The sequence below is a fragment of the Tasmannia lanceolata genome, unplaced genomic scaffold (genome assembly GCF_043159265.1).
Source record: "Tasmannia lanceolata isolate RefF3 unplaced genomic scaffold, GAP_Taslan_0.1 ptg000024l, whole genome shotgun sequence".
NCBI lineage: Eukaryota > Viridiplantae > Streptophyta > Magnoliopsida > Canellales > Winteraceae > Tasmannia > Tasmannia lanceolata.
Window position 1 is genome coordinate 8850386 of NW_027518701.1, and position 23274 is coordinate 8873659.

Below are 23274 nucleotides of genomic sequence, written 5' to 3' on the forward strand. Positions count from 1 at the left end.
ATATGGGTGTACTATGACTTTCTTAAATATCTCTCGGATAGCATAGAAAATTATTTTCAAATATATTGATACAATTGTTTTCATTGAGGTGATCATGTTTGTTATTTGAAAATATAGTATACATCTTATATTTATACACTCGATGACTTAAATTTAGAGATTTTTGGTGTGAAGATTTGTTTTTTTTCCTACAATCTTTAAAATTAGTCATTTTCCAACGCTAAAAAAATGAAAACCCGACCTGAGAAACTATCTTGGGTAGGGTTGGGTTTACGAGTCTCAGGTTTTTCGGTAAAAAATTAGACCCGACCCGACCCGAGATAATTCTTGGGCATGGTAGGGTTTGGAAAACCCGACCCGCCCAGCGCCCGACCCGAGTTGCACCACTAGTAAATACACTTGAGGGCCTGTCTCAAGTAAAAGAAAGGGTGAAAATATCACGTCTACACTTGCATTTTATATTCACAGCTAAAGCCTCCCTTTCACATTTTTCAAGCCAATATTCACGCATGCCAAAAAAAAAAAAATAACCCCTTTCACAGTTTTCAAACCTGCCTTCACATGAAAAACAATATTTTAGTAAAACGGTTTTTGTTAACGAGTGCCCTGTTAAGGTGCATTGGAAATGTAAATCTACAAATTGTTTGAGAAAAAAGACTCAAAAGCCATGTAAAACTCATAATCCCTATGTAAATTTATTGTAGATTTACATTTTCAATGCACCTTAATAAGTACTCGTTAACAAAACCCTTTGTTAAAAAACCAGCCTTGAATCAATGATATTCACGGTTACAACATTTATTAGGCCTCACAGAGAAGGGGAGTATTTTTATTGGGAAATGATATCTCCCCCCCCTCACTGGGTCTCTTTACAGCTTATTTTGTAACTTGGATGATTAATAAAATTGATTGAGAGCTTCTCCCCCAGATTTCTATTTTTCCCTCTCTTCCTCTACTTCTCTTCTCCTCTTCTTCTACTTTTCCCTAATTCTTTTTCTCTCTTCTTCTTCTAATTTCTTCTCCACAGCCTACATCAACGCCCCTTAAAATTCAGCCCTTGGGAAGTGATATATCCGCACCTTTGGATTACTTGTGACACCCGGCAGCAGTGTATCAATGATTGCAGAGGGGCTGATGTTCTTCACGTCAGAAGGATTCAATGAGGCTTACACTGCTGCTGGGTGTCCCAAGTAATCCAAAGGGGTGGATATATCACTTAACGTTTTTCTTTGCTTAAAGGGGGGATTTTGTCCCTCAGGGAGGGAATATCATTGTCCTTTTTATATTAATTATCAAAATAGAGGGTGCCTTTATCAAATAACAGTAGTGGATTTAATGCCATTTAGGACTATATGAAGGATGCACCTTTGTAAACCTCATTTTCCTATCTTCGATCTCAACATCTTTGGTCTCATAATTCCAGCCAGAGATTATACGAACGAACGGGTGTGTGAAGCTGCTACCAACCGCGGGAATGATGGATCCAAAGTAAGATTTGTCTCTTTTTTTAATTTTTTTTCTTCATACTTTTCTCTTATTTATTATTATTATTATTATTTTTGAAAAACTACTTTGAATCTGTCGTTTCTCGAAGAAAACACATTCTTGTGTTTAGAAACTCATTTCCCAAATGTTTAACCGCGTTTCCTGCAACTAGCTCAAACAAAAATCTGCATATAATATTAAGGAAATGATTTTAGCACCACAATGTTTTGATAAACATGCGCTCCACTTGTTTGTCCTGTAGCATTTAAAGGGCTTTAAGAGCTTTTTGAGAACCGTAATATCCTTTAAATACTACACAAACAAGTGGAGCGCATGTTTATCAAAACATTGTGGCGCTGAAATCATTTTCTAATATTATATCTATCTATCTATATCTATAAAGCTGAATGTGGTAAGCTGGGGTGTCGTCACATGACACCCCCACGTGACATCCCGAAATTTAACAACGCTTATATTCCCTTATTTAAAAATGTTTTTTTTAAGGATAATACCGCAAGGAATTCCAAAAGTTACTCTTTCCAAATGACATGGCACGTTTCCTAATGCCTTAATCAATAAGCTGAATGTGGTAAGCTTGGGTGTCGCCACGTGGCACCTCGAAATTTAAAAACGCTTGCATTCCCTTATTTAAAAAATGTCTTTTTTAAGCATAATACTGTAAGGAATTCCAAAACTTATTCTTTCCAAATTACATGGCACGTTTCCTAATGCCTTAATCAATAAATTATCGATATTTATATTGTTGATAATTTATCTCTCACTGATTTGGTTAGACGACCAATCTTATTTTTCTATGTTCCCGTCTCAAACACATTTTATATTCCTAAGCAAGAGTCAAAACCCAAACGACACTTCTCTTTCTCTCTATCTCAACGGATTTGTGGTGTCGCCGCACGGGACTGCAACTAGTTGTAATTAATTTACAAATGAACTAGTTAATGGCATCTAACTCAACTCAACTCAACAAAAGCCTTTGTCCAAGGAGAATAAATTAAAATAATCTCATTTGCAAATTTGGATCAGTTTTAGTGGGCATTCAAAGAACCCCTTGGCTAATGAAGGTGTTGCAACTGGTTCATGGGTCTGTATCCGAGGCAATGTTTAGCCTTTGGGAGTTCAAAGTTCCAAAATTTAGGTATTATTCTGTCTTAGGATTTTTCCTCTGAACTGAATGTTAGAGGGTTGATCCTAACCCTCTATAGATCGGAGGGTAGGATCAACCTATGGAAATAATTTTTGGGCACAACCTATTTAGACTGTGGCCCATCTAATGGGCGGTTTGGATCACCCTATGGTGTTGGCCATACAGTACTTTTAATAAAGTGAGGAGTGTGATCATCAAAATACAGTAGTGCTGATAGCATTTCCCTAAAACATTCTATAACTAAAGAAGATGATGCTATAGATGCTGAGAAGAAGTGTGTGCTTGAGGAACCTGAACTAGGCCCACGCATGTACTAATAGTTGGAAATATCACGTACATGGAATGATTCCAGCCATCAAATTACTAGATATTTCCCCTAATAAATATTAACCGTTGATCTCTTTTGTCTCAATTTGTTTAAAGGTCATCATCTATCATCTGGTGATGTGTCCCTTGATACATGGCGCACAGATTAGGGAGGATCCATTATGACGTAACTTTATCCTGGCCGTACACATGGAAAATCTAATCATCGAGCTAGTCTATCTACCTGATAGGCCCTACCTATGATGCTTATGACCCAAAGATCTAGATCTACCACCACACATTTCCTGAGGCCCTGTTTGGATTCCAGGAATTTATTGGAAAAGTTTGGAAAGGAAAAATATTTGTTAAAAAGCCTACTGTTTTAACCCATGAAAAAAGATAACTTGAATCAAACTTTATGAACAAAGATATAGGAGCTAATGCTCTTATGTTTGAGTGGACCTTTTCTAACCAGGCAAGCCCTGAAAGTTGAGAATGTTGTAGCAAAAGTGGGGGCAATGATATTTTCACTCTCCTTTGAGTTCGCATTCGCTCTCCTTTTAACGTGAGTTGTCGTCAAAAAGCATTAAAGTCGCCCACTGTTCACATTATAAGGGGACTGCAGGGGGAGTGAAAATATCATCGCTCCAAAATTGGTCCTAGTTCTTCAGTGTAGTAAAAGGCCAACACCCTGTGTCCCTCTAACACCCTCCCTGTTTTTTCACAGACCCAAAACCTATTAATCACTTTCGTCCTTCATACTGCTTCTATGATCTTTGCTCGTGCGATAGTGCGACGTTTAGTGTTATATTGTTCTATGGTCTTATTCAATTTTCATGTGGATGGACCTTCAATTTATGATGATATCTATATAAATTAACAATAATTATATAATTTACTTCAATATTGTACAAAGAATTTTTTTCCAAGAAAACATTTTCCATCAGAAATGTTTTTCCTGCAATCTAAATAGGCCCTACAAGGTGATTTCTAGCTGTTCTAGTGATTGATCCTTTTCCATGGACCTCATGTGCACCTCGTGGATGTGATCTGGTTCGTTGATACTGTTTTTTGATGAATACAAGTATATCACATTGCCATTGGCCCCACCTTGATCGGATGATCATATGTAAGGATTTTTGTACTGTATGGCCAACACCATAGGATGATCCAAACCGTCCATTTGATGGGCCAAAACGTAAATAGGTTGTGCCCCAAAAATCATTTCCATAGAATGATCCCAACCGTCCAATCTATAGATGTTTCCATAATGTGAGTCCCTCTTTAGATTGGAGGGTTAGAATCATCCTATGGCAATGATTTTTTGGGCACAACCTATTTACGTTGTGGCCCCATCAAATGGATGGTTTGGATCATCCTATGGTGTGGGCTGTACCGTCCATTTTGAAAAATAGGGAGTGTAGTCAATTTAATTCTATTCCACCCCACTGAAACCACCCAAAAAAAAAAAAAAAAAAAAAAAAAAAAAAAAACAGAAAAAAGAAAAAACGAATTGAGGTTACCCGCGGGTTAACCCGATCCAACCCCTGTTTTGGCGGGTTGGGTGACCTGCGGGTCAATTTTGATGGGTCACTCAAATGTCAACCCATATACTCAAATTTATGGGTGGGTTGGGTCGACCCGGAGGGCACAGGTCGATTTGCCAGGTCTACTTTCAGCCTTTAGTTTGTTGAGATTATGGCTTAAGATTAGATATATCTATTATCTATCTACTAGTTGGATTAGAATTATCTGTTAGATTCTTAGCTATTTCATTGCTTTGGAAGTCTCGCATAGGAGTCCGTATTGGTATTTATCCTACGCATGGGATGTCCGTTTGGCATGGCCGCATGGGACCAAGACTAAATCGGTCTGATTATGATGTTCTACATTATAAAGGCTTAGAATCATCTTCACCATTGATCCCAATTATAATGTTTAAAATAAAAGGGCAGTGATAAATTGACTCCAAGGAGAGAGAACGACACATGCGGAGTCGATTTAAGATATTTGGGAGTCGATTCATCACTGCCCAAAAAAAAGCTCCCCAATTCATATAATTGGGTTGAAGGGGTTTTTATCCGTTTGTAGATGTCAGGTGTAGGAAGCTGGATGGGTGAAATCTGAAGCAGAGTTTTTTGTGATATATGAGGAGATTCCTCCGTAGGACCTGAAGATCATGTCTTGGAAGGTAACCTTAACAATACATTTTTGCATCCCTTGTTTCCAATACAACAAGTTTGATCATTTTATTTTATTTTTCTAAAATTCTGTAATGGGTTTCTATTTTTGAATTATAATCCATCATAGGTTGATGATTTGAAATTATGGGTTTTGTTAGGTTTTTGGGTTCTACTTGTTGGAGTATGGCTCCCTTATTATTGATGTGTATTTGGGAGTTTGTTGTTTGGGTTTGGGTGTGATTGAATTGATGAATTCGAACATTATGTTATGAATGATGACGGCCATAATTGACTATCATGATGAGATTCCTGTTTCCTTCAATTATAGACTTTCGTTGGGATATTTAGGCTGCAAATCCATTTCTAGGTTGTGATGTGTATGATAAAATATTGGTGGATTTGAATGACATGCATTGATATATGAGAATGGTTGCAAAGAATATACAGATTTTAGTTGTTGCGTCTAGACTGGTATACTTAAATAATTCTGTTCTAGAATAGGTTTTTCCTGGTATGTTGGATATGGGGCATGATTGAGTAATAGCTCTGTAATTGGAGGTTATTGTGAATGTCACCACCGACTCAGTGGTTAGAGTCCTTTCGTTATAAGAGTTTGATTCCTAGAGAGTTTGTGTTTATGTCATAGTTGTAAATTCCGTTTCGGTCGCCATTTCGTTTTGGCCACCGAAACGAAATTTTAATGGGATTTCGGTCATTTCGGTCGAAACTTTTCGTTCACACAAAAAATATATTAAAAAATATGAGAAAAATCCAAAAAAATAAAAAATCAATAGAAAAAGATGAAAAACTAATAAATAGTCTAAAATATGTGTCCCAAAAGGCATATTCATTAGTTAAACACATAAAGTCTTGCACAAGTCCAACTGATAGTCTGATACATAGAAAAACATAAAAAAAAAGAGATACATGAAAGTGAAACATAGACAATAGCTAGTAGCAACAACTCTCAGTCATTATAACCCGGATGATCATACTCAATGTCTTCTTCGTCGTCATCGTCGCCGCCGTCATCACCACTTGGACCACCAGTAGGGACATCTTCTTCAAGAGGCATGAGAAAGTCGTCGTCGTCGTTCCCGGCCCCAATTACAACAGTAGGTGCTTTAAGATTTTCCCACCCAATGTCTTCCGGCGTGAATATGAAATCTTCTTCTTCTGCAACCCAATCCATCATGACATCCAGATGGTCTATGCTCAAAGGGTCACTAGTGGTAGATGATTTCCTCAACAAGTCCCTGAAAAGGAAAACATTAAGTTTAATGTCAAAGGTTAAACTTAAAAGCTTAAAGTGATGAGGTGAGAGTTGAAAACATTATATTACGTTGTATACCTTTCTCGAAACTTAAGATTGTAATGGACAAACACCAAGTCATCTAATCTCTGGTGCTCCAACCTATTTCTCTTTGCAGAGTGAATGTGTTCGAAGGTGCTCCAATTCCTTTCACACCCAGTCGCACTGCAGATTTGACTGAGGATTCTGATCGCAAAGGTCTGTAATTCTTCCACGTCACCTCTGAATTGATTTCACCATGCAACTGTAAAGTAACAAATAGTAAAGCATTATTTTTTGAGAAATTGAAAGTTAAAATGAATTATACTTAATTAAACAAACAACTCAAATATACCTGGTCCCAACTTCGTTCGGTTGCGGATTGCAAGCTTCATTCCAAACATACCCTTAGCCTCTCGATAATCCTCAATCTGATTGGTGATGAGGTCTTGTGTACCTACATCAGGTACCAGTCGAGTGATGCATGCCAACAAGCCTCTGGTTACTTCACTGTGCCTAGAGAAGGTAGGAGTGACAAAGAGAGCAGGGTTAAGAAAATATCCTGCTGCATGGAGGGGACTGTGGAGTTGCCTATCCTATCTTTGGTCGATGATCCTCCAGATGGGATTGTAATATGATTTTCTCTTCAACCTCTCCTTGATGTTCTCTTTGGCCTTATCCATGGCCTCATATAGGTAACCCATCGCCGGTTTGTCCTGCCGATCTACCAAACGCAGCACTCTCACTAAAGGCTTGCTGATGTTTAGAATGTACTTGCATTGGTCCCAAAAAAATTTATCCAACACAGTATTAACTACCCCTTCACTCAGTGGGTGTTGGACAAACCTACTAGTACTATACTCATCAGACACAAACATCTGCTGAAGTGCTTTTCGATTCAACACCAGACTTTGTATGCTAATGAAATTTGTAGCAAATCTGGTTGCAGTAGGGCGGCACAACTCCTTCCAACCTGTGAACTTCTTCCTCATCAAATTCAAGAGGCTTCCATGGTTGTAGATGAACTTTGTAATCGTCCGAGCCCTCTCAATTGTGGTTGCTATGTGAGGAAATACAGTCGGTTTGCACAGATGCTCCAAGATGAGATCTAAGCAATGAGCTGCGCACGGAGTCTAGAAGAATGTACCAAACGCGGCTTCTAGTCTTTTCCCAGCAGCTTTGTAACTTGGCTCACTGTCAGTTACAAATTGCACCACATATTCCGGATTCACCTCTCCGACAATCTTTTCAAAGATATTGTATAATTCATCGGCATTCTTCAATGCCAGATGCATCAACGGATTTGAGGAATATGACTCATTTAGGGCAGTACACCAAAAAGTTGATTAGGGAAGTTGTTTGGTGTTTGTCCATCCATCTGCCATAATGCTACAGCCAATGTATCTCCATGACATCTTAATCTCCTCCAAGTAGTTGTTTACCTCATCCACTGTATTTTTCAAAATGGGACCCCTTAAAGCATGATAAGTAGGTGCCTTATAACCCGAACCCACGGCATTCACATCATCAAACATAGGTTGCCAGAAAGGTGAATTGGCAACGTTGAAAGGGAGATTGGCATCGTAGCAAAGCATGCCAACCGCCATGTCTGCTCTATCCATTGTTTCTTTAGTAGCCAAAGCACTTTTAATGCTTGGCTGGGCTTCAGGGGTTGTTCGTGGTGCAGAGAAATTCCTGATCCCTCCTGTGATTCCCTTCTTCTTCCTTTTTGTACCACTCGGTTCTATAAGAACTTCCTTACCTCTTCGTTGAGGCAATTGTGTGCTAATGTCTTCTTCATCCTGCTCTTCTTCTTCGTCTGGTGTGCCATAAAAACCTCCAACCTCTGCTCTGGATAGGCTCATCCTAGCCCTTTCTTTTCTCTTTGCATCTAAAAGTTGCTTCATTCGATATTTTACATCTTCAATCACTTTTTTGCATGATGTTACTTCACCAGGAACAGCCGCTAAATGTTCTTTCAAGCGGGTTATACCTCCACCCGATATGACTTTGCCACAGAATATGCAAGTTACTTTATTTTTTTAACTCGGAACCAATGTACCCTAAGCCCATGCCGGGTCATCCGATCTAGCGGGTGCCGAACCAATAGAGGATGCTCCTGCAGAAGGTCCCGAGCCCGACCCACTCATTCTGAAATGAAGTAGAAGAAGGGGAAAAATGAATTAGAAGAAAGAAAATTGAAACAAATTACAAAAAAATGAAATAGAAGGGGACAAATGAAGTAAGAAATAAAAAAATGAAATGGAAAGAAATAAAGAGAACCTTGAGGTTGAACTTGAGTTGAAGAGAAGAAGAAAAAATTAGCCTTCACTCACTTGAAATAAACCTTTGGAAATAGTTCTTGACTTCATGTAGTGGTAAGTTGAATGTATGCCTTCCCTTTGCTCCAAAATAAACTTAGATTGAGTTGAAGAAGAGGGTAGACTTGTAGGAAATTTAGTAGAATAGATAATGTAAGTGAAAGTAGAGAAAGAAGGAGAATCACTTATGTGAAGGTGGAGGATAAGAAGGTAGGGAAAAGGCTATTTATAGAATTTTTAATTGATTGTGCATTTAAAAATGACTAAAATACCCTTCCCAACAGCTATAAATGGTAACATTTTGAGGTTAAAATTGTCAAAAACCAAAAAGAGCCGTTCCAGGGGCATTGTTGTAAAATCTGCAAAATCCAGTCAAACTAGCCGTTATAGCCAATTTTGAAATCCAAAATTTCGGTCAATTTCGAACGAAATGACTGAAATTGACCGAAATTTCGAACGAAACAAAATTTTGAAGCCATTTCGGACGAAACGAAACGAAATTTATAACCTTGGTTTATGTAGAAGTAGATAGCATGAAAATAGGGGTTTATTTTTATCTAGAATTATATAAAGGTTGGGTGTGGATATATGATATAGGACGGTCCCTACACATAGCTGAACGTATCTTGAATGTGGTAGATACCTATCTTAAATGTGGTAGATACCTCCCAATTTCATCCGGTGCAAATTGACGTGCAAATTGTCATGCGGTGCCTAACACGTCGAAAATGTGTTCAGTGCAACATTAAATACTTGTAATTAAATAATAATTATTAAAGCCTATAAATACAGTTGAAGAGGTTTGTAAGGGCATCATCAATTGAAATAAAGTTTCAGTCATTTGGTATCAATTTTCTCCTTGTGGATTCAAGGGTTTGCTAGGCAAGACGTTGATCTTCCCTTCTTTCACAACTTCCGCTCCGTTAATATACAACCGAACAAGCATCTCATGTACATATAAAAAAGTGGTTTATGAATAAAGTGATTTTTGACTTCCACATTTTCTCTTCCTGAGAGTGCAACGTTTTCTTTTGCTAGGTTTGTTTGCTTTATTTTGTATAGTTCTTTTCATACTCCACCTTCACTCCTTTGTTAAATCCAATAATTTATTCTTCCTAAATACCAAAGAGAGGTTCACAAGTGGTATCAGAGCAAGGTGTTTGATCGGAATACCGTCGGTTCTTGGATTAGCTTCGAGTGGATATCGAAGTGGGAATACCGGTTTGTTCTTTGGTTGGTTCGAGGTGATATCGAGGTTGGAAGAAGAGATGCGGAAAGTGTTGGTATGTTGGCAGGGATCGAAAAGCTCAATAATACTAACTACATCTATTGGAAGTCGTGCTTGGAGTCGTATCTTCAAGGTTAGAATCTATGGGAGATAGTGAATGGTAACGACATCGAGGCACCAGAAGAGGGAGCGGGTATGCTACGGAAGTGAAGATCCATGCCGGAAAAGCGTTGTACGTATTGAAGGCATCAATACAAAAGGAGTTGATTGAGCATATTAGAGATTCGAAAGCATCGAAAGAAGCGTGGGAGGCACTCACATTTCTCTTTTCATGGGTGAACGATGCACGGTTGCAGTTCTTGGAGAACAAGATCGGTTCATTAACACAAGGTAATTTATCCGTCTCTGATTATTTTATGAAAGCTAAAAACTCGTGTAATGAGATATCTCAATTAGATGAGGAGTTTAAGATCAGTGAAAGCCGTATTCGGAGAATGATTATCCGCGGCTTGAGGCCCGATTTTAGCGGATTTATCACCGCTATACGTGGTTGGTCAACGCAACCGTCTCTCCTGGAGTTGGAGAATCTCTTGATTAATCAAGAACTGTTGGCAAGGCAGATGGCCGGATTGTCTGTGAAAGAAAGTGAGGAAGCGCTTGCGGTGAATAGCAAGTGGAAGTGGCAGAAAAATAAGAAGCCAAATGATGGCTATAAGAGAGATGATCGGGCTAATAACAATGAAAAATCACAAGAAAAATGTGACTTTTATTGTTATCGATGTTGCAAACCTGGTCATATTAGAAGAAACTGTCGGGTTAGGATTGAGACCGATGATGGGAATTTTGCTCACGAATCCAAAGACAAGGAGAATGATGACAATGGTGAATGGGATATGAAAGCTTCTTTTGCTTGTGATGTGGCAGTGGAAGAGACTGCTACGGAATATGACTTTGAGGGGGAGATTTATTTTGCACTGAATGTTGCAAAACCCCCTATTATGAAAAGTCAAGTGTGTGTAACAAGTTCTTCGGAAAGGAAGAGTATTGACTACGAGAATGATTGGTTGATTGATTCTGGATGTTCGCACCATATGACTAGAAATCGAAATAAGTTTATGCGGTTGCAAAAATATGATGGAAATCATGCGGTTATCACTGCGGATAATTCTATCCATGCTGTGAAGGATGTGGGTGATGTGACGGTTACCTCACGGTGTGGTGAGAGAAATAACATCCTCAAAGATGTGTATCATGTACCGGGTATGGCGAAGAATTTAGTATCGCTAGCACATATCACATCAGCGGGCAGATATGTGCTATTTGGACCTAATGATGTAAAGGTGTTAGAGAAAGTAGATGTTTCTGGTAATCTGATCATGCGTGGGAAACAGATGGAGATGATGTATGTACTATCAGCAGGAACAGCTTATGTTGGTAAAGCTCGCCGTAATGAAACTCTAGAGTTGTGGCATGCGCGCCTTGCTCATGTCGCATATGACAAGTTAAAAATTATGGCGAAACGAAACCTTGTCAGAGGTTTATCACCTATTGAGAACATAAGAGATATGGTTTGTGCAGTTAGTTTGGAAAGGCACATTGTCAACCTTTTCCTCGCTCAGAGTTTCACTCAAAACGACCATTGGAGTTGGTTCACTCTGATGTGTGTGGTCCAATGAAGCAGAAGTCTGTAAGTGGAAACTATTTTTTTCTTATATTTGTTGATGATTTTTTGAGATATGTTTGGGTGTATTTTCTACAAGAGAAATATGAAGTCTTTGAAAAGATCAACGATTTTCGTGCACGTGTAGAAGCTGAAACGGGATTTAAGATCGGTTGTTTGAGAACTGATAATGGTGGAGAATACACTTCTCAGTTTCTTTCCACCTATTTGAGGGATCACAAAATTAAAAGACAATTCACCTGTCCTGAAACTCCACAGCAGAACGGAGTTGCAGAGAGAAAAAACAGACACTTAGTTGAGACATGCCGAAGTATGTTACATGGGAGGAATGTTCGTCCTCAATATTGGGCGAAGTGTATACGCGCGGCCGTATATGTAACTGAAAATCCAAGGGTGGACCTAAGTGGCAACCTAAAAGGAGATTAGGTTGATACAAATAAAATTTACCTTTTGAAATTTTAACCTAAAATATTTAAACTCTCCAATGAAGGATTAAGAGATCAAAGAATAAAACAATTTAAGCAAGTGAGTTAAATCTAAAGTGCAATGCAAGAAAGGAACAAGAGGCAAGAAAGAGTGCACCCGAGATTTAAAGTGGTTCGGTCCTCAAACACATAAGGCCTACTCCACTCCACTAACCAAACCCGTTGATGGCTTCACTATTTGATCTTCTTAACCACGGCAAAGATCGGTGCCGATTACAATTGCTTTAACCTTGGTGGCAATCCTCACCACGGAGAGAGGGCTCCGCTTCTCCGAACACTCACCCTTATACAATCAAAGAAAATAGAAAAATACAACTCCCTCTTGAAGGGTAGATAGCTCTCAAGCTCACACAAATTCCACTCTTTGAAATGATATACAAATTCAAGCCTAGGTCTAATCCCTCTAGATATCCCAAATTGAGGCACAAGGGTGATTACCACTCTCTAATATGTTTAGGAATAAGAGAGTTGTGTTCTAAGGCATAGAGAACACATATATATAGAGAAAACCCTAATATGACCGTTACAGGGGCATTGTTGTAAATCTGGCAAAATCCCAACGGTCATAATTTTGTTCCCGACATAGTGGTCTCGGAGTTCCGAGAATATAAACAGAATTTGGAAAAAAGCTACTGGACCATTTCTCGGAGCTCCAAGAATTCTCGGAGTTCCGAGAAGCCTAAATCAGCAGATTTTCAAGATTTATTATGCTGATATTTTTTGGGCTTCAAGGGCTTCCAAATTACACATAGATGGGATTTGTTATTCCAATTAGGGTCAATTGTTTGGTGACTCCATTATGCCTCTAAGTGGGTTACCTAATAGGGATTAGATGTACAATCTACCACAAGACTTAAGCCTTCAAATCTTCTTCTTTTGAAGCACATCTTCAAGTCTTGAACTCTTGCATGGATCACCTCCATTTCTTTGGCTTTTCAAGATCTCTCCTTGAATGCTCCAAGCCTTCATCATCCTTTGGCTTCAAATGGTGTTCAAGGATGTACAAGCCTCGATCCATGCCGTTTTCCTTGATCAAGTGTTTGAAATACTTGAATCTTCAATAATGCACTTAAACATCAAACACGTTAGAAATACAACACATTTCAACTTGTGTTTGGAACCATCAAAACATAGAAGATTGCCAAGGTGAGAACCATTGGGCTTACAGTAACTAATCGTCTTCCGCAACAACTACTTGGTTATGAGTCGCCTTATCAAAAGCATATTGGTACGAGGCCATCGGTTATACACTTTAAAGTGTTTGGTTGTATTTGCTATGTGCTTGTACCAAAGCAAATGAGGACAAAAGTGGAGAAAGCGGCGTCGAGCCATGTTTATTAGTTAAGATGAACAAAGGAAAGGGTGGAGATGCTTGGATCCATGTACGAAAAGATCTATGTGTCAAGAGATGTGGTGTTCGATGAAGCGTCATCATGGCAATCAGTGGAAAACACCGCAATGACAGACTCAACATATTTGATTGGCAGTTTGAAAGAGAGATTGGATTCAATTGTGCTACCACAGGAAAATTATGGTGTACCAAATCCGGATTCAATCCAAAGGATGAAAAGTATAGTTGATCTCTCACAGATGGATGGAGATGTGTTAGAGTCAGAACAGGAGGTGCCACGTCAAAGTTTGGCGGCAATCCCACAAAATGGTAATCCGACTAGCAAGAGTTCTAGTCCATGAAAGATTGGAAAAAGTCCGTCGTGTGAAAAAGATATTCCAGCTTTACTAGAAGAGGTGTAACCATCGCAACTTGAAGATCTTGAGGAACATGAGTTTAGTGCTTCCAACAAGTGAAGACATTCACACATAGTTAGCACTACTCGAAGCCCGCATCCATGAGAAGACACCCATGGATCTGAGAGTGCCTTTGAGAGCCCTTTTTCATGGCTAGGCATCATGTAAGGGATCGAGAAAAGATGAAGAAATGAAGAATAAAAGTTTAGTGCAATGCTGAAAATTAGATTTGGATGACGATGGCCTAAACTCAATGTCAAGTTTTCTTCGAGTAGGGGTGAATGATGCAAAACGGCAGCGCGAAACAAATCTTTATTCATTATTTTCTAATTTTTCGTCATTTTATTTGTGTCCCATGTTTTTGGTGTCAAATTTTGCTATTTTTGCTTGATTTTGGTATCTTTAGAAAGGTTTTTCTATTACCTATGTAACTAGCCAAAGATCACGCGATTTGGACTTGATTTGAGCAAGTTATGGGCATTTTTCGGATATGGTATACGCCAATTACGGGATTTATATTTTAGGATTATCTTAGTCATATTTCTTGCTTTTATTTTTGTTACTTTAGATAGAAGATGGAGAATAATTGTTACGCAAGTATTTGGGGTTGCTATTCTTTAGTTTTGAATCTATATATTGTAATGGCAGAAGAAAGAAAGATGTAGATTGAGTAAAGCTTATTTTTGGGACATCACTTGTGAAGAGACCATTAGCTCTTTCACATGGGTGAAGGAGCTTTGCTTCACGTGTTAAATTGGAGTTTTTTCCAACCGGTGGCATGTGTTTTCAAACCCCCACGAGTTTATTTTAGTTGCCGGTTGTGTTGATCTCCAGCTTGTGTTGCTGCTCGATGCTCCTTGTATCAAGTTGTATGCTTTGAAGAAAGGAATTTGTCTTGAAAAAACGATTTAGCTAGCTAGTTCATTTTGAGTCCTACCAATACTGATTGCACCACATTATTGCAAGCAACCCGAGGGCTTTATAGCCAGTTTTTTCTCACCAGTCACAACATTATAATGCCGTTCTGGATCAAGAATAGCCAAATTACATGAATCGAATGGTTTGTAGGGGGCACTGACTACCTAGACTTACGATAGAAAAATTAGTAAACGTTAACGGTATCAGAAAAGGAGAAAATATATTGAAATATAATGGGATCTCACATTGTCAAAAGATTGTGGTATCATTTCCCCTTTAGAATTTAAAATAGCTTCTATTTCAACCTTTATGTTGAAAATGGCTTCTCTTACTACAATAATCCTCAGTAGTTTATCCATTTCGTAGCGTAATATAAAATATGACAAATTGTGTTCTCTATTCTAAAAAGTAGTATTAAGAAAGGGGAAGGATAAAGTCACCCCCTTTTCTTCCCCGGGCCACCCCATATATTTGTGACCACTCTTTTTACACTAAAGGAGGTACCCCGGGGAAGAAATGGGGACAAATATATCATTTAATTTCCAAAAGAAAAACATAAGGGAAGTGATATATGGCCACGTAGACTGCTGCTGGGTGTCCAAGTAATCAAAAGGGGCGGATATATTACTACACAAAAAATCAATGTCACAAAAATTCTATGAAGAAAAAAATCCTGAAAAGTAGAAGGGATTTGTCTTCCACTATGAGACTATGAGATATTGAGAATATCCAGTCACACTCAAACGTTAAATGCGGAGGCCAAAAAACATCCACACCCTTGATCTCAGGCTTGCAATAATGCAGTATATGCCCAGTCCCACTCGCAACTTGTTTCTTTATACTTTTAGGTTTATTTCTCTATCAATGCTTTACAATAGCAATAATGCCCACCATAAAAAAGAGAGAAAGTCATGAACTACACCCACTGACTTTTCTATGCTGGGCATTATTGCTATTGTAGGGGTGTAAGTGTAATTTAATTAGTGCCTTAAATGTGTAAGAAAATAAAGTCATCAAGGGATAAGAAACGGCGAACGAACTAAGAGAAAAGTACGGAATGGCGTAGTAGTTTCCAGAAATTACAGATTTCAGGTACTTTTTAAAACAATCATCAAACACGGGTGATTCTTCAAAATCAGGTGGAAAGAAGACCCCCAGACTCTTCTGACATGATCAGAGTCCTCGTATTTTTCTCCTTCCTGACAAATTCACAACCCAACATCAATCATTATCTTTAAATTAATATTTTATTATTTATCACCTCTCTTTTAGCTGAGAACGGCTAAGTTATTGAATATTTTATTATTTATCACTTCTCTTTTGGTTGAGAATGGCTAAGTTATTGAATATTTTATTATTTACACATCTCTTTTGGATGAGAACGATGACGTTATTGAATATTTTATTATTTCTCACGTCTCTTTTGGCTTAGAACGACGACGTTATTGAATAGTTTATTATTTCTCACGTCTCTTTTTGGCTTATGGCTTAGAACGGCGACGTTATTGAATATTTTATTATTTCTCACGTCTCTTTTGGATGAGAACACTGCTGGAATATCAAGTACACTACGGGATTCAAGAAACACCCATCGTTCAAAGATATCAAGTTCGCCGCCGGATTCTAGAGTACGCCGCCGGAATATCAAGGGGTACCCCGGCAGAAATAATGGGTACGTCGGCGGAATCCCATATAGAGAGATGACGGTATTATTAGAAGACGCCACCGTTCCATATTGATGTCCACGTGTCGTGGATCCGACCGTCTATGCATATTGGCGACGGCCAAGATTTAAACGAACCTAAGAAACTCTAGGTTCAAAGGGAAATTTCAAATCCAAACAAAACTAGCTGTGAATGAAGGCCCCAACGTTCCAAAATATTTTTTTTAACAGGTGTCAAGCATCCTTTTGTCTCTAGTTATTTCCGACGGCCACGATCCAAACGAACCCAAGGTTCTGTCGGTTCAAATACACATTCAGACGAACCAAAAGAAGCCTCGTGCAGTGTGCCAACTTCAATGGGTGAGATGCATTAAATACAGAGGGATTTTCTCTCAAAGAAAATACTAAATTAATGAAAAAGTGAATCATGAAGGACCAACATACGAGGACTCCATCTTGGTTCTGATAATGTCAGAAGGGTCTTGGGGACTTTTTACCACCCGATGTTGAAGAATCACCCGTGTTTGATTCTTGTTTTAAAACGTATCCGAATCCGTAATTTCTTGAAACTACTGCCAACATTCTGTACTTTTTCTCATGAACTAAAGCAAAGGACGATTCCCTTTGCTTTACAGCCTAGCAAATGCAAAACATATTATCTCCTTATTTATTTTTTTAGAAAAAAACTTTATATATTGCCATTAAAGCCAGGAAGAGATGTGTATCGCAAAGTTTTAAGGTTATCAGAGTGACCAGCTATTTTTGTCTTTGAGAGTTCACACTGGTGAAAATAGGTATTTTCCTTTTTTGTGCCCTCTATTTTTTCTTAGATATTAGGGAGTGATTTAGTGGGATTCTGAGGAATCTGTTTTTGGAACTATGAAGATTAGAGGAATGCTTTAGAGGAATGTTCTTCCATGTGTTTATCTCTTTTCTTTTGAAAATTAAACAATTCAAAAACAAAAGTTGATTCTGCAATTTGGGGTGTGTGTATCTATTGATCTATCTATCTATTACTTATTTGTGTGTATGTTAAAATGTGACGGGAATCATAAAACAGTCTTTATTTATTACAGTGATCAAAGTAGGGACCATTGGACAGGGAGAGTTCATGTTGGTGAAGGTAGGTATGCATGTTTCTTTACTCTCTCTCTCTTTTTCCAAAAATAATAAATAGTAATTTAATTGGTGGGTTTATTGAGAATCTCATTTTTTTTCTTAAATATTAAATAGTAATTTAGTGGGTTTGTGGGGAATCTCTTTTTGGAACAACCAAGATCAGAAAGAAGAGATGCTTAGCTAAGCTTTTGGGCTATCAAGTGATCAACTATTTTCATCTCTAGGAGAATTCAAGTTGGTGAAAGGAGGTATTTTCCAGCTCTCAATTTTTTCCATAGAAAATATTCAGTGATTTGAGGAAGATTAGAGGAATGCTTTAGTAGTGCAGAATCCTCTATTCTTGGATACATTCGTCTTTTCTTTTGGAAAGTGAGATTTTATACCGTTTAAGCTAGGGGTGGCAATGGTTCGGTTTGACCCCCAAACCGAACCGAAATTTGAATCGGTTTAGTCTAGGCGTGGCAGCGGTTCGGTTTGACCCCCAAACCAAACCGAACTGAACCGAAATTTGAATCGTTTTGGTCTAGGAGTGGCAACGGTTCGGTTTGACCCCCAAACCGAACCGACCCAAAATTTGAATCGGTTTGGTAAATTGAATTTTCGGTTCGGTTTCGGCTTGGTTTCAATTCAATTCGGCCAATTTTATTACCCCTTACACATAATCAATGGAAATAGGGGACAACGATTTGGTTTCGGTTCGGTTTGACCCCCAAACCGAACCGAACCAAAATTTGAATCAGTTGGGTTAGCCAAACCGAAACTGAATTTTCGGTTCGGTTTCGGTCCGGATCTGCCAATTTTGCCACCCATATTTTAAGCAATTAATGAGTTTTTATATGGTTTAAGCCCTTATAGTCCCGTATTTTTTAAAAAGTACTGTACAGACCATGATATAGCATGATCCAAACCGTCCATCTAATGGGCCACAATGTAAATAGGTTGTGCTAGAAAAAGCAATTCTATAGGATGATCCCAACCCTCTGATCTAGATAAGAACTGCATATTATAGAAACCTCTATAGATCAAACAGCTAGGATCATCCTATGGAAATAATTTTTGTGAAACAGCCTATTTACGTTGTGTTCCATAACATGGACGGTTTGGATCATCCTATGATGTGGTCCGTAGAGTACTTTTTGGAAAAATAAGGGCCTATAAGGGATTACACCATTTAAAATCTCACAATTCAAAAAAAAAGTCCAAATACCAGGTATGAAGCTTGGTTAACTCATGACCAAAGTAATAAAATGACATAAAATAATAAATGGAAGAGATATAAGGGGCGAAGAATTATATAATATAATTGTTCAAACACTCTTTTGTTTATCAGGGCGACCATCTGCATCATCTTTGCATCAAGGAGGAGACTTCGCGTTGGTGAAGGCATGTATGTTTGTTTCTCTGTACTCTTCTTCTTAAATTATATTAAATAGAAATTTTTTAACAAAATTTCAGGGATTCTCTTCCTTAAATATTAAAATTTAGTGAGTTTATGGGGAATATCTTCTTCAATAACTATTAAATAGCAATTCTATAGTCGGGCACAGCCGCTAATTGTAACATAATGAGGTATGCCTACTAACAATACAATACTCGGCTTGTCTCAATGTAAAGGTCACCCCTAACTGAGCATTCCACATGAAGACCAGTAGGAGGCCATTTGATTGCCATCAAAATAGTATTTTCTTCTGAAAGGAAAGTAAAATGACCTCAGTTTCCCATTCCCAAGGATGTTTGGTGGTTATGCATTGTTCATTCCACTTTCCTTCAGGAAACTAATCAGGCCTCTTCATCCAAATGAGAAATATTAGAAAGAAACTCATTCTTTAATTCATAATCAAGATCGTATGTCTGATTTGCATTCTCATAAAAACATCTTAATTTTTCTCTTATAATCCCCCCAAAAAACAAGGTTTTAAATTTCAGTTTAGTAAAGCCATTCGGTCGAAATCCCGAAATTTTTGGCCGAAATCCCGAAACTGAAATTTTCCCTTTCTAGAGAAACCGAAATTTTCGGCCGAAATCCATGAAACTAATTAAAATAATATTTTATTCAATAGAAAATTTTGTCCGAAATTACTGAAATTTCGGATAAGTATTAAATAATTAAAAAAGCTAGATTTTTGGGTGGAATTCCTTAAATTTGGGCTGAAATTTCGATGGAAGCTAGATTTCCATCAAAATTTCAATCTAAATTTCAAAATTTTGAACGAAATAATATACGGTTTTGCGTATATGCAATTTCGATTTTGTGGTTGACCGAAACCCGAAATTTTAGTCCCAAATTTCGGATTTAGATCGAAATTAAAAACCTTGGTACCAAGTTTTAAATTTTGGTTTCAGTGTATATTTCAGTCCTCACCGAAAGCGACGAAATTTCGGCTGAAATTCGATGAAGTCCTTCGAAATGTCTGTTTTTTGGGCCGAAATTTGGTAAAGGATTTAAAATTTAATTTTTTCCCGAATTTTTGACGAAATTACCAAAATTCCAGGAATTTCAGCTGAAATTCTGTACATTTCGACAATTTTGGATTTCTCCTCTTTCGGTTTCTGTGTTAACCGAAATCAAAAATTTCGATCGAAATTTAAAACCATGCTTGCTACAAAATAGGCACATGGAAGGAGAATTTTAACGCCAAAGCTCTATACACTTGAATCACTTGATCCTTAAAGTAGAAAAAGTCATACAAAATACTATCATTTCTACCTCCTTTTGGAGCAAAAATCTCTCTACTTTTTCTTAAAATTAATCTCTATCTTTCGGCCAACTTTAACTCCACATAAAACTAGACTTCGGCCATTTCTTATGTTATCCGATTAAAAAAATAAGACCTTTAATTGGGCCAATTAAAAAAAATAAAATGTGATTTATGATTCTAATTACTCTTAAAAACATCTACAGCTCTACCTTTCCTGTGAATATTAAATTTCAGTTTAAATTTAATATTCACAGTAAAATTTCTGTAAAATTTCAGTTTTGGTAGTCGAAATCATGTACAACAAAGAGGCCTATTTTATTGAATATTAAATTTCAGCCGAAATTACCGAAATTTCTATAATTTCGGTCGAAATTTCGGTCAAATATTAAAATAATAAAAAAAACAAGTTTTTTGGTTGAAATTTAGGAAAAAAATGAAATTCGCCTTGAATTCCGAAATTTCGACCGAAATAAAATACCATTTCGGATAAGTGTCATTTCAGTGTTAGTCTCCACCAAAATCCAAAATTTCGGTCCGAAATGTCGGATTTCGGTCGAAATTTAAAACCATGGTCATAAATATGAAATCGAAAAAGGTCGTCAATCTTAAGGCCACTCCAATCCTCTAACGATCTAGGGATGATCAACTGTTGAATAGTATGTTACAAGTAGTAATTCGCCGGCCTAAGTCTATCTTAATTCTTCTAAGTTTTTGACAGATTGGGATTCTTTATGTTGTTTTTTTCTTTAGTTGAGTCATATCAGATTTTATCTATAGTCACACTGAAACGTAAAATAGGGAGGCCAAAAAACATGCAAACCCTTGATCTCAGGCTTGCAGTAATAATGAAGTATATGTAGGGCTGGCAACGGGGCGGGTCAGGGCCAGATATTGGGGTCCCCTACCCCTTCCCCTCTGCAGGGGAATTTTCCCCCTCCCCTTCCCCTCCCCACTGCAGGGATCATGGGGAATCCCCCTCCCCTCCCCACGGGGAATATCTAATCCCCATCCCCTACCCTTCCCCGCCCCGCATCCTTCGGGAACAATCACTTTACTTTGTTTAATGTTAGGTTTAAAACTAAAGATTTGCTAGGGACAATCACTTTAGGCATGTTGTGGCTTGGCTGTTGCATGTGAGAGTAGCCACACAACCCACACAGGCTAAGATTTTGTCTTATTCATTTTATTAACCTGGGGACAAAGGTGGTTTTTCTCAGATTCATTTAATCGATCAATAGTCCCTAGCAGATCCCTAATTCCCAATCCCACTTGCCAAAAAGTACTGTACGCATTTAATGGGCACACCATACTACCATAGGCATAGGATGATCCAAACCTTCCACTTGATGGGCACATTGTAGGATGATCCAAACTGTCCATTTGATGGGCCACAATGTAAATAGGTTGTGGCCCAAAAATATTTCCATAGGATAATCCCAACCCTCTGATCTATAGAGGACTTGCATATTATGGTACCTTCTATAGATCGGAGGGTTGCAATCATCCTATGGAAATGATCTTTGGGCCGCAATCTATTTACGTTGTGGCCCAACAAATTGACGGTTTGGATATCTATGATGTGGCTTGTAAAGTACTTTTAAATTGTAGCCTATCAAATGGAAGGTTTGGATCATTCTATGGCGTAGCCCATACATTACTTTTTGAAAAATAATGGACTATACGAGCGCACACCATATAAAATCTCATTACTCATCAGAGAGATGTTGCCTTTATTTGGGGGAGGGAGATTTTCAAAGGATTTAATGTTGCCTTACAGTGATGGTTCGATGGAGAGATTTTAGGGATTTCTAAGGGTAATATACTAATATAATGAGGATGTCCTTCAATCACGGGATCATTGCAAATCCGCAATGCCTCTTTAAGCGAATCAAGGATGTCCTAAGAATCATGCTCCACCCCCGTTAGGGTTTTTAGGGTTTTAAGAGGGAGATGATGAACAGCGAGGAGCCGCCTCCTCGCAAAGTCCCTAATGTTGGTTCTCCTTCTGATCCACTAAACTCTGCTGAGTTTCCGTCACTTCCCAGACTCGCCGGAGCCACCTACAGGGTTCCACCGCCTCCGGTGGCCAAAGTGGCTACCCTTGCGGGAAGGAACTATGCTTCTGCGGCTTCCAAAAATCTGTTTCTCCCCAAAATTTCTCTGGGTGTCAAAGCTCCATCCAAGACTGCTTCAGGTGAGCCTGCTCTCTTCCTCACAGAAAATGAGATTCTACAAGGAGCAGAACCATTCAGACTGGCCTTGGTTGCTAAATGTTCCTATGGAAGGTGTGGACCCCGATCCGAGAGAGGCGCAGCGGTGAGGGACGTGCCCCCACGTGCGAACAGTCTCTATGGATCATCCACGTGAATGGAGAGCTCTACCAAGGAACTCTCGAAAGAAAATGCCTCTCACAGCATGAGTGGCGATACAAAGGTGAGATACCTCTCGATTCGGGGACTAGCCCAGATTCGAGGCGTACCTTAAACAAAGAAGAGTCGCCATCCAAGGAAAAAGGCAAATGGGCCCTGGATCCCATACTATGCTCTGTTGCAACGGATAACCAGAGATATAAAATAAGGTTCGTGCCTGGTTACGAATTCGGAAGGTCTAAAGAGCACCTCATCCGCCCAAGTGCAAACACCTGGTCTCTTATGCCATTTACTTAATAATTTTGAAGAGTTTTGGACGAGAATCATATGAAATGGGAACACAAATCTCCGAGAAGACGTCTATCTAATCATGCATGTCTCGGAGGAATAATAAACACACATAAAAGAAATAAAAGTGTCATCTGAGAATAACTAGGTTATAAGTGACATGCCTAATGGGTGTCTAAGTTCTGGTGTGCAAACACATGCATGACATACCAAAAAGTATAAGGTCTGCGCAATAGAGTAAGAAAACACTGCAAAACATAGAAAATGACTCGATACCATACGACCCTAAGACTCTAATCTATACCTAGGCCCGAGTCTTTAGATGAT

General features: G+C 38.4%; 1 long non-coding RNA gene across 17 annotated transcripts in view; it reads left to right on the top strand.

Annotated features, from left to right (window-relative positions):
• The first annotated feature begins 17101 nt into the window (after nucleotides 1–17101).
• LOC143857206 (uncharacterized) overlaps nucleotides 17102–23274 on the top strand; it is a 71627-nt gene continuing 65454 nt past the window's right edge. For 4 of the 17 annotated variants that reach the window (XR_013238514.1, XR_013238512.1, XR_013238511.1 and 1 more), the window contains exons 1-4: nucleotides 17103–17266; nucleotides 17549–17599; nucleotides 17706–17839; nucleotides 18922–18978. This is a non-coding gene — a long non-coding RNA (uncharacterized LOC143857206). Of the gene's footprint in view, nucleotides 17267–17308; nucleotides 17457–17548; nucleotides 17600–17705; nucleotides 17840–18921; nucleotides 18979–23274 lie in introns of those variants that run through there. The other 13 variants (XR_013238510.1, XR_013238516.1, XR_013238513.1 and 10 more) reach the window with 9 other exon arrangements.